Source organism: Leptidea sinapis, chromosome 1, assembly GCF_905404315.1.
Source record: "Leptidea sinapis chromosome 1, ilLepSina1.1, whole genome shotgun sequence".
In the NCBI taxonomy this organism is placed as follows: domain Eukaryota; kingdom Metazoa; phylum Arthropoda; class Insecta; order Lepidoptera; family Pieridae; genus Leptidea; species Leptidea sinapis.
The window spans coordinates 10,769,651-10,782,855 of NC_066265.1; the positions used below are offsets into that span (position 1 = coordinate 10,769,651).

Genomic DNA, 13,205 nt, shown 5'->3' on the forward strand with positions numbered 1-13,205 from the left:
TAATTGTACAATGTTACTTTGTAAATGTTACTTTAATTGTAAAATTATTAAATGGGTGGTAGTTTTTTTTTTACTTTCCATAAGTGATTTCACATCCTATTTTGAATAAAAATATTTGAATTTGAATAACATCTTATGTCTCAACGTTACGAGCGCAATTGTAGTGCCGCTCAAAATGTTTGTGTTTTCCAAGAACCCTGAGCAGCACTGCATTGTAATGGGCAGGGCGTATCAATTACCCTCAGATAAACGTCCTGCTCGTCTCAGCGCTTATTTTCCTTTTAAAAAAAACACAAACGTATGTTTTGTCACATGAGCAATATGTTTTGTCTTTTAGGCCTAATAATAATTATTCCTGTCCTCATATTAATTCTGATTTGAAAACTAAAATTAATATTAATGACTTTGACGTTTTCATAATTGTCGCTTTTGACAAATAATAAAAGATAATGTATGAGTAAATAACAACCACAGACTTCTAATATAATAGTGTGATAATAACCTAAATTGCCCTTATGACCACAATTATTGGTCAACGTAAATTAATGCAATACGTCAAACCTTGCTGGGTTTTTTCATAAAAGACAAGTAATTATTCGTTAATATGAATATTTATTAATATGAATATAAAGCGCTTAGTTTCCAAAAAAAAAACGTGTGTGTGTAATCTTTACGCGCGATTGAAGTAAAACTAACTAATAATTCACTTTAGGAATAATTTACAGATACATAAATCTTCGAATATATAAAAATTCTCGTGTCATGTTGTTAAACATTGAACTCCTCCGAAACGGCTTGACCGATTCTCATGAAATTTTTAGTGCATATTCGGCAGGTCTGAGAATCGGCCAACATCTATTTTTCATCCCCCTAAATGTTAAGGGTGGTCCACACCAATTTTTTTTTTTATATTTTTGACATTTTTTTTAAATTTGTTTGATTATGATGTCAACATTAAAAAATACATACAACTTCAAATTTTCACCCATCTACGAGCATCAGTTACTTTTGTATCGCGATTTTAATATCGGCAATACAACGTCAGCTAGTACATTATAATTTTTTTTTTCACGGAAACGCTGACCATATTATTTATTCGACGACGTTAGCGATCCTACCTACTAAGCTAGAGGTCCAGGGTTCGAATCCCGGTAGGTGCAAGCATTTATATGATGAATATGGATGTTTGTTTCCGAGTCATGGATGTTTAAATGTAAGTATATTGTATTAAATATATCGTTGTCTTGTAACCCATAACACAGGCTATGTATGCTTAACTTGGGGCAAGATAATTTGTGTATAAAGTGTGTGAATATTATTATTATTACAATATTAATATAACCTGATCTTTTGAGCAAAGTTGGTAATTCAGTCTCTACCTACAATAAAAAAATCTTTATAATTATATTATTTTAACAAGGGATTTTATTTATTTTACAAAGAATAATATTGTACCATAATTATTCATTAGGAAATAAACACTTACACTTTTTACAGGTGAAGTCATTATCAAGTTCTTGTTTTTCTCTTTTATTCTTATTTATTGATGAAAGAATAAAATGTTCCTGGGATTCCGCCATTTCATTTAACTGATTATTATTTTTATTTTATACTCTATTTATTATTCATTGAAAATAAGAAATTGAAGGTTAGATGGCGTTGTTATTGAATATTAACGAATATGGCTGTATGGACTCGAACCCTTTGCCTGTCCTAATAATGGACGAAGATAAACCAGATGGTACAGAAACGTGACGCCATCTTGCCGTAACGGACTTCCGTTGCATTGTCGTCCAGTTACCTCGTAGTCGCACCTAATGTTGTTTACTTCAAAAACGATGCTAATATAAATGTTTTTAATTAAAAATAAAGATAAGTCATTCATGCAGTATCTTACTAAAACTTCTTATGTTAGGGTTAACTACTAATGGTAAGCTAAACGAAGCATCGCTACGTAACGCGTTACTTTCGTCAGAAAAAAATCAATTGAAATAATTTTTATCATTATAATTTAATGGCTTAAAAAATTGTTTCAAAATGCTCAAAATATTTTTTTAAAACTCCAAGTGTATTTGTTTTTTTATTCATTTTTATTTAAAAAGTTCTTTATATAAGTTAAAATATATCGAAATATATAGTACATTACTTGTCAAAGAAATAACAATCCTAAAAAATACATTTCAAGGGTGACATTGCCTTATAGAAACGATGTAGTCAATGATTATGATTTAACATCGGACATTCATAAAACTTATATTAATAAAAGATGGTTGATATTTTAGTGTGTACCTTTGGTGAGGAAGGTAAAACTGGTTTAGTAAAATATTCAAAATGTTTAGCTTAGTATCAAGCACACACGAATTTATTATTGATGGCAAAAGGTATTATGTTAATCCTAATAATAATTATTGAAGTTAGGTTGAAAATAAAATACTTGTAACGATTTGTTCAAAGCAAAAAATCTGTTTGAGTATGTTTCATTGTCAATGTCATCCATCATCGTGATGGAGCAGTTACATCGATTATACGTTTCGATAAACGGTAGGTAAATTTTTCTTGTTTTACCAATGGACGAAATTCATTTATTCAAGTGATGTGGATTTGAGGATGGATCTCCATCCATCCTCAAATCCTTTTCCTCCATTTTTTCTTCCTTCTCCAAGGAAGAAAAAATGTTGTCATCTTTTTTTAAATTAAATCTTTGAATTGTTTTAAATTTTAAATTAATGTATAATTGCTTAAGATTCGTTCGGAATTGAGTGTTATATGCAATTTTAAGGGCTTGATTTTGTATAACTTGAAGTTTATTATAATTTTATTGATACAGAACCGTACAAAGGTAGTATATATTTTCTATTTAGTTTTAGGATCTTTTTCTGTTTAAAATCGGGCTAAGAGCATTTATAGCTCTCAGGCCTTTGACTCTTACATTGTCTATATGACTTGACCAATTAAAATTTGTATCTAATACTACGCCCAAGTACTTGATAGACTTTTCCCATGGAATTTCATACTTTTAACACAATTAATTTTTGTTTTGACGGTTGATGCTTTCGTGTAAAGTAAATTGCAATTGTTTTGGATTTGTTTATTTTTACATTTCCATCAGTGAAACATTTTAATAATAGGTTTAAAGACATTTGCAATCCTCCAATAATTATATGCTCACTATCAGAACGCAGTCACTATATGACGCAGTATCGTTGGCGAAGCATGCAAGTTGAGTATACGAGTTGTTAAGTTGTTTGGGGATATCGTAAATGTAGATTATAAACATGAGTGGCTCTAGGACTGAACCTTGAGGGACGCCTGCGGGTACTTGATATGGTATTGAAATGTCTCTATCGATTGGACTCTTTAAGTAACGATTTTCATGAGATTTATAGGGACCTTATAACTAATTAATTTGTGTATCAATCCATCGTGCCAGACACTGTCAAATAAATGCCTTTTCTACCATAACGAATTTAAAAGATATAAATTATATGAAATATGTTCACTGTATATAAGTGTTGGACTGTAGAATGCGACCGACGGAAGCCGATGTTTATTTATTACTACTTTTGTAATAAATAATAAATAAAAGTTGACAAAACTTTTCAGAAGTTCGGGGTTTGTTTTTAATTTTATTTTTGTTTCTTCGTAAAACCTATCTACATAACTTACCCAGTAAATTTACAAAACAATGACGAAATTCAAAATAATTCTTCAAAAACCCTTGTGTGGTGAAGCTTACTATTATACCTAAACATTAATGATTTTCTTATTGATGCAACAGACTGGGGGGAATAGAGCGACCGCCGTCAGGATTCTAAATAATAAATTAAATATGATTGTAATGAATTAATTAAATAAATAAAGTTATTGTACGATATTTTAATGAAAAACACGTCTCAGGCATACTTATTCGAATGGATTGTAGTTTTTTTTTTTACAATAAGTGATATATATATATATATATCCTATTTTGAACAGAAATATTTGTACAAAGTTAATAAGCAATATTCTAATGATCCACGTGTCACAAGCAAGTGTCATGAAAATCATATTATTACTTACAATCACATAAATCTGCTATGTCATGATTTGATATCACCTGATCTCACAAAAACCATACGCCTCTCACGCGCTCTAAACTTAATATATTCCTGGCAGTTTTTATCGGTTGTCTAACAGCAAGAGACTCTATCTAGACGTATAAATTATGAAAGACAAAAAAATTTAACATATTTGACGCAATTTCGATGGTCTAAGTGTCCATAACAGAATTTATCATAAGAAGGGTAGTTTGTTTTGTAGCACAAAGAAAATCTTGCATATATTACGATATACTAGCCAAAGACAAATAAAGCATGCCGAAGCGAAGAAAATCTCTATCGGAAATACGGCAAAATAGAAACGGAAAGCGAATCTATTGTTACGAACGTAGTGTTTAAATTCTCTTTAATTGTTACTGTTACCGATGTTTATTGACACGCTTGAAATTCAATGTTCAAAGTGACAGCATTACAAGTTTGTTATTTTTTGACTCAGCTATGTATCCGTTGTCATCATAGACTAAGTATACTAACTAGACTATGCGAGTTATATGTAAAGAAATGAGATAGAGTGATTAGATTTTTTGTTTCGCCATGCGTGCCGGTTTTTTCAAGGTCAGCACACCCGGTGTGCTAAACAAACTTGACAGCGCTGCACATATACTTTGTTTACTTTTATTTGCGTCTATAAAATAAGCTATTGTTGCTGTGAAACGTGTGAAATATCCACTATTTATTCATCATAAGTGACAATTTTAAGTAAAATCGAAGGAAATATGATGCGATGTTGTGTTTAACGATGTAAAAGTGATAGTGAAAGAACGCTTGTGTTATAGTCTCATGTTGGTTGGTTGTGGTATAGTCTTGTTTGCGATCAGATAAGAACAGAATTTTCAATCAACCAGTTTATTATTTTAAATATTGATATCTAACTTTTATTGTCTTAGCACTCTTTAACCTGTGGCAAGGTCTAGTCAAATTCAAATTTCATTTTTTTTTAATATTATTTAAAATCACTTATTGAACGTCGAAATAGTATGCCTCAGACCTGAGAAGAACGGGCGGTAGAAATTCAGTGGACTTTTTTTTCTTTATATAGTTACAACAAATTATTAGGTGGTATCGTACACTTAAATTTATAATTAAATAGCCTGAGGGCGGTCGCTCCATTCACAGTCAGTGGTATCATTAAGAAAATCAATTATGTTATAGAAACCTTTACCACACAAATGTTTCCAAAAATAGTTTTTGAATTTGGTAACAAGCATATACATCGCCCAATAAAAGACATACTAACTCGAAAATATTTAGAAATACACATAAAAAATTCAGCTACATATAGATTTTATCCTAGTCACATACATATTAACGGTTGAAACCTCTTAAATACCACATACAGTTTTCCAATATACATTATTCTTTTTGTGAACGAGAGACAAAGGGATAAGGAAAACGCAAAACTTCCTGGCCATTGCAGTATTTAAAAAAAAAACGATTATTGCACAATTTCAGATTTTAATGGCAATAAAAAATTTAATAAGTTCTAGTTATTGGAATCTCTTGCGATATTGAATCACGTTCAAGGTGAAGTGAGATAAATGAAACTCCTGCGTAGTAACATTACGTAGACAGGCTCGATAACTCTTCCGCACAAATTATACATTGACAAATCCATTATTCATTTGCGTAGGTAAATTACAAGTAATTAAAAAGGTAATTATTACAGTCAAGGTCTTGTCCATTAGTTCGACAGAGACTGAAAAAGGTAAGAGGATTCGGTTCCCGTGCTTAAATAAAAAAAAATGCTAAAAATATACATTGTAGCAAAAATTCGGCATGGTTTAACCAAAAAAGATGTAAATACTACGTAATAAGAAGAGGAAGCTTGGTTGTAATTCTTGTCTTTTTTTGATATTCTTTATGTGGACCACACAGCGCTTTAAACCTCTTTGGTAAGAAATTATGTTTTTTATTTTTGTTGTGTATATAAATGTCTGGTCAGCGTAGATTTGTCATGGTATGAGAGTTAAGGAGTTATTATAATATAATATGTAGTTGCATGTTACTTTTCAAAACCTCTTTTAAGCTATCTAATTATCTGTTTGACGTTTTGTATAGCCGAGTGGTTAGCGATCCTACCTACTAAGCTAGAGGTCCCGGGTTCGAATCCCGGTAGAACATTTATATGATGAATATGGATGTTTGTTTCCGAGTCATGGATATTTAAATGTATTTATGTATGTTTATACGAATTTATGTATGTTTAAGTAAGTATATTGTATTAAATATATGATTGTCTTGTAACCCATAACACAGGCTATATTATATGCTTAACTTGGGGCAAGATAATTTGTGTAAAAAGTGTGTCAAGTGTGTCAATCTGTATTATTTTATTTATTTATTTGGAGAGGGTGGCTATTTGTCTAGTCCTATTAAGTCCTAGTAACACTGCATCCAGAATTTAACTAGTGTTTGCCACTTATAGCTCATCGGCAAGCCCTGTCGCATATTTTACGAACCGCGCTATATTTAAACGTGAGTTTTACCTTGTACTATTACATATTCTTTGGTATTACTAACAACAGCTGTAGTCTCCAAGAATGGTGTTACGCTAATGTATTAGTGGGCCGCAATCGCAGAGGAGATAAAGAGGCGTTTCATCTGCCTCAAGGCAAAATCTGCAATTTTTTTCATTTTTGATTCCGTCCACACTGAAGTGCCTGTTTAAGCGACAGAGTCCAGTTATCATCCTGGTAAGTATGCATATATGGCACGAGGCAAGAGAGCCAGAGGACGTCCTAAAGAACGATGGATTGATGAGATCAAAAAAATTGCTAGAGAAAACTGGACTGAAAAAGCAAAGTCAAGAACATTCTGGAAATTGTCGGAGGAGGCCTATACTCACCAGGGGCCTTAACTATGAAAATTATTATATAAGTGTCTATTTTTTTATTTGTATATTATGTTAGTTAAGGAAATAAAAGAGCTTCATTATTATTATTATAAGTATGCATAGGATTTTCCTACTCAGTGATAGAGCTTCATTCGCTTTTCTATTGTTGAATGCCGTTATCAGTGCTTTAAACTTACTTAAACCTATTGAGTTGCTCCAGCTATATCTGTAAGTCGGGTATCTTTTATGTGTAGGTGTACCAACACTGCGTCTTCCGGTACGTGATCGCCATTCGAGAACTTTATTGCTCCAACGGCCATCTGTCCGTCGATTTTTGTGCTCTTGCAACTGCCACTTCAGTTTCATAAATAATATTGTTACTTTATAAATATAGAACAAAAAAAATGTATTTCGTATTATAATAATAATAATAATAATAAATCATTTATTTTCAGGCATTTCACCCATAGATATACATATAACATTAACTTAAATTACATTACATAGTTTAATTTGATTTTAATTAAATTACAGATAAAAGTTTAATTTAAGTCATAATTACTATTAAAAAGAAAATAATTAATCGATATTATACTCGCCATCACATTTTTTTACTTGTGTCGTGTTATCTTAATCATACAATTTTTTTATTAACTTGTTTTACGGCCCTGGACGCAGAACTTTTAGAGCTTTTCTTGATGACGACTTTTTATAGTATTGCATTTCTGATTGAATATAATAAAATACATTGTTAAAATACATTATTATGTTGCAGAGCTTCCCTTTCTTCCTTTTCAAGTCGGCCTAAAAAGCTATAAAGTACGGATTATATTCGGATACTTCAATTTACATGTTTCTGGTGTTTTTAAAGAGTGTGATTTACCCATCCTACGGCGCATGCGTACCCAAAGGATACGTTATCAACAGAAACCCTATTTTAAAGAGTTCGTAGTCCGTCCGTTCGTCCTTCTGTCTCTCAGAGTTTTATACCGAATCCGCTGTAGCTCGACACTTGAAACTTAGACAGAATGTATTTAGTATTTATACTTAACCAAACCTAAACTAATTTAATATACCTATTAAGTACTTTCTGCATGGAACATCATTATTCTTTCTGTGTCAATAGAAGGACGTTGTCAGCTGCGCTACAGTTTATACTCTTACAGCTATCATCTTTTTTACTTAAACCTTGAAATATTTTTATGCAAATTATAAATAAAAAAGTTTCTACAAAATTACCTTTTAAAAATTACATAACATCTTGTACCATGGTACGGATCTTTTAGTCTAGAACTTTTCTAGGAACTGAATTCATAATAAAGTCTGTAAAGTAAAATGGAGCTGCTCTTGTAATCGGGAATATTGAAAAACGATTTAAAATTTCATCTTTTATTGCATTTTGGTTTTAACCGATGGTCTTATTACCAGTGCTATGAATAAATTAATTAAATAACAAAGTTCTGTCACAATAGTCAATAAATATGGTGAAATTTTTGACATTTACATTGACCCACACAACAAGGTTTATCACACATTATTAACTATGAGATTAACATTAAAAACAATTATATTTCTGTCTCATTAAATATCGTACTTAGGATTGTAGATTCTTAGCTTAATATTCATAGGGAGGTGCGATATTTTCTGATCGGGGTGATTGTAATTTTGATATATGATTTATAACTTCTAGAGTCTCTGCACGTAATACTCTTCTTAACACACGTTTGACACAGATTTACATTGACAAATGCAATACTGCTTCACAATATCTGGCAATGGCTGTTCGAAAATATTCGGTGCGCTTTAAAGAAGCATTTAAAGCTCATTCCATGTGCAATTTTATCTTATCAATTCACTCCTCTTACGCTGGGTCACTAACTTCTGGGCTAACTCTCTACGGTCGATTGAGGATCGTGGTCATCGTGAGATAAGTATGTTGATGCTGTGATACTTCTTATCATATGCCTCGATATTTCTTTTCGTTCTATTATCTTGGTATGTCTGAATGTCATTTTCTCAAAACGTGAGATTAATTTGAAACTTTACACACTCTTCTAAGACTGACCACAATTCAATGTTATAAATTGTCCAATTTTTCGATTTTTTTTTTCAACGGACCAAGAATATGAAACAAATTGAGTAACTTAATTAAGTATTATCTAATTTTGTCGATACTAAAAAACACGCTTTAATAGAAACAAAACTAAAAAGTGTAAAATAAGTTTATATAAGGTTAACAAAAAAGACGTATTTTATTGTAAAAAACCGGACTCGCCCACCGAGCGTTATAATAGATTTAAGATTTTTTTTTCATTCTCTGTCATAAATTGAAAACATCATAAAAATAATTAGAAATCTGTTTAACCTTGTGCAAATGAAGCTCTTTCATACTATACATGACACTGTTATCTTAATTTGAAACTTGGATTACCATTCCTTCCTTGCCCTGTTTATTACCCGACTGTGCCAGAAGGAGGGCTATGTTTTTCGAGAGTATGCATGTGTGTATGTATGTATAGTTGTGCTGGTCTGATTGATGATGGATTTTAGCTTAAGAGGTGTCATTAGATTCGTATTTACTCTAAGAGTGACACTGGGTATATAAAAAGCCAGATTTTTGGCGCCAAATTCGAATAGTTTGGCATGCTCTGCAGCCTGAACAGCTCAATAGATTTTAGCTTAAGAGGTGTCATTAGATTCGTATTTACTCTAAGAGTGACACTGGGTATATAAAAAGGCAGATTTTCGGCGTCAAATTCGAATGATTTGGCATGCTCTGCAGCTGAACAGCTCAATAGATTTTAGCTTGAGAGATGTCATTAGATTCGTATTTACACTAAGAGTGACACTGGGTATATAAAAAAGGCAGATTTTCGGCGCCAAAACGAATGGTTTGGCACGCTCTGCAGCTTGAACAGCTCAATAGATTTTAGCTTGAGAAGTGTCATTAGATTCATATTTACACTAAGAGTGACACTGGGTATATAAAAAGGCAGATTTTCGGCGCCAAAACGAATGGTTTGGGGACGCTCTGCAGCCTGAACAGCTCAATAGATTTTAGCTTGAGAAGTGTCATTAGATTCATATTTACACTAAGAGTGACACTGGGTATATAAAAAGGCAGATTTTCGGCGCCAAAACGAATGGTTTGGGGACGCTCTGCAGCCTGAACAGCTCAATAGATTTTAGCTTGAGAGATGTCATTAGATTCCTATTTACTCTAAGAGTGACACTGGGTATATAAAAAAGGCAGATTTTCGGCGCCAAAACGAATGGTTTGGCACGCTCTGCAGCTTGAACAGCTCAATAGATTTTAGCTTGAGAAGTGTCATTAGATTCATATTTACTTTAAAAGGTACACTGGGCATATAAAAAAGGCAGACTTTCGGCGCCAAATTCGAATGTTTGACACGCTTTGCAGCCTGAACGGCTCGACGGATTTTAGCTTCAAGGTGTCGTTAGATTCGTTTCATTGTGTTATTGAAACCAGGTATAAATTTTGAATCAGAACACAAGTTGTGAGTACCTCTACGAGGTGAAGGTAACAGTTTAACTAGCTAAAACTCAAACTCATTAAATAAAATAATAAACACCGGTAATTTAAGAAACTTAAAACCCAACTGCGTTTCCATGTAATTTGGAAATGAAAAAACCCTAAAAACGGAAAGTCGTCATACCTGATTTCGTTTAACTTAAGAATCGCCAAAGTTGGTAACATAAAATATTAATAATTGATAAAAACAGAATCAGTTTCATTTTTTTCTTTTTCAGATAAGATACCGTAAACAGTGTGGGCTGCATTTTAAGTTATTTTCAAAATGACTCTACTTACCAATATCTATGGCTATCAATGACAACAAAATAATTATGGCTACTGACATAAAGCACTGCATGATTTTTTTAACATTTAAATACATTTTTAAATGATACGTCTTGCGTTTTTCGTTTCTTTTTTTTTAACTTTAAGGGATGGACAAAATAACAGCACGTAGGTATTCGCGTTCTTGAAGACTACATAAACTTTTTGAAGGTTTTACATTCAAAGATTTTAAAACTGTCACGTGTTTGTAGAAAAAAGACGATGGTTAAAGTCAGTAATTAAATTAACATACTAAGTACGCAATAACAATAATTGAACTTACCATAAATCTCTCATGAATATTTAGAGATTTAGTAGAATCAATAATAATTAAGCCGTAGTGCCTACGCCGCCGGCATCACATCGTTCCTAGTTTTAAAATAAACAAAGGACACCATGAAGTTAAACATTTGAATAAATTAATTGTACTACCTACTATAATAATTAAAATAGTGGAATGCGATAGGCGGGCGGTGCTTTCAGAAGTCTTCAAGGTTTGACTGACCAGTGACCAAGTTAGTATCCGCCGTGCACTTTGCCTAAACGCACGTGCCACCAACCTAATAAAAAATATTTTAGAGGTTGTGTGATACAGACTTTGGAGCCAAGTCGAGTTTGAAGTTCGAACGAAGTCAAAATCGAATTGTGACATTTGAATTCCGCGCGCAAATTTTGGCGGGATTTAGGTTTATTGCTCCTGATTTCAAATAAGCAGTCTGTGGGTAAGTTGTTTTGTATATCTTCATTACGAGAATTAATTGAAAGTGATATTAAAATAATGCGAAATGGAAAAATTTTAAAAAAATTGCCATAATCTCGGATAAACTAAAATTTTCGCTATGTAAATAGATAATATATCATAATAATATCTTACGAAACTAATTTGTAATATGCGTTCAGTGGGGATTTTGTGTTGATTATTAATTAACTTCTCATACATAGTACAATATTACAATAAAAAATTATATTACTTAAATATAGATTCTTAGAAATTATTTCATTTGCCTTTAATGTAACAGCACGTGGGTCACTCGTTTTTGGGTGATCCCCTGCCATCAATCATCTCAATGATTTGAATTTGTCAAAACAAGGCCGCTATGTTTATTATATATATAATAAAAACAATATATACATATAAGTATATTTATTTTTAGAAGATTAACTACAACGATTAATAACAATATTTTTTAGTTCGCATTGCCAGTATAAAATGAGTTTTGTAACGAACTTTCACTTAACCCAAACTTTTATGAATAAATGCTGTGTTATAACAAAAAAGTTAAACATGTGTTGAACACTTGTCTTTAAAAAGTTAATAAACGCACGGAAGAACAAGACATGTTTCCCGCCGCTTTTTTTTTAATCTTACGACATTGATATTAGGCTTGTGCTCCAGACCTATACAGCCTACTATTAAATTAATTTTATAACATATATATTATTAAATTAATTAAATAACCTACCGTATTTTAATTCTAATATCTTTTATGTCTCAAAAAACACATGAGGCAAATAAATTGAAGCAAATATTATAAAATGACAAATTCTATCTCTGAACTTTTTATTGTGTTTGGCTGTATGGCTCATTTTCTTTGCCTTACTATAGATACATTTATGAAAAATCGATTTTGTGCAGCCTATATCGTGCACGAATAAGCAACTTCAGAGAATGAGAAGTGAAAATACATTTACTTATTAAAGACCCCGAAACGGAGCCCATATGTCGTGCTCGGGTGTAAATACCGACTAAAAACCTCCTCTGTGTAGGCCTAAAGGCTTTTACTGCTAAGCCGGGCAGGGGGCCCGGCTTGGAGGCCGAAACGTCGTTATTGTTAATTCACTGACGTTTTTATAGTTAGGTCACTGTCTTACAAAACGCGTGTCTATGCCATGTTTAAATATATATATATATATATAAGTTGTAATACACTTACTTTAACTCGCTAAAATACAGCTTTACACCACTTCAATAACTTAAAAGGTATTTTTAGGCTTATATAATTTAAACGTTTAGATAGACTGTGAACGCGTCGAATAAAATAGGGGTGAATTGTTAAAACCTCTATTTTCAGCAACGCACGCACACTAAAACAAAGTGGCATACCTATTACGAGTGTAAGAGGTAGCCTGTCATGTCCACTAAACCATGCCATGTTTTCATGCGTTGCCTAATATCATGAAGCTCTAAATTTATCCCCATAATACAACAATATAACAATAAAAAGAGTCTGGAAGCGTAAATTAATTAAATTTTATGATTTAAAAAGACGTTCAACATTTAAATTGTTTAAATAACCTGCTTAAATCGTTGCTTGTTATGGTTCAACGTAAACCTATAACTGCCTATAAAGTTAAACTCAATGCAGGCAACTAAAATTAATTATAAGTAATTGATAAACAAATACGTACAATGAAA

The 13,205-nt window shown here is 32.0% G+C and overlaps 1 protein-coding gene across 1 annotated transcript in view; it reads left to right on the forward strand.

The window, feature by feature from the left end:
• Nucleotides 1–11,323: 11,323 nt before the first annotated feature.
• LOC126966865 (probable 4-methylmuconolactone transporter) overlaps nucleotides 11,324–13,205 on the forward strand; it is a 72,459-nt gene continuing 70,577 nt past the window's right edge. The window contains exon 1 of the mRNA XM_050811142.1: nucleotides 11,324–11,511. The gene's annotated coding sequence lies outside the window, so the exon portion shown is untranslated. The remainder of the gene's footprint in view (nucleotides 11,512–13,205) is intronic.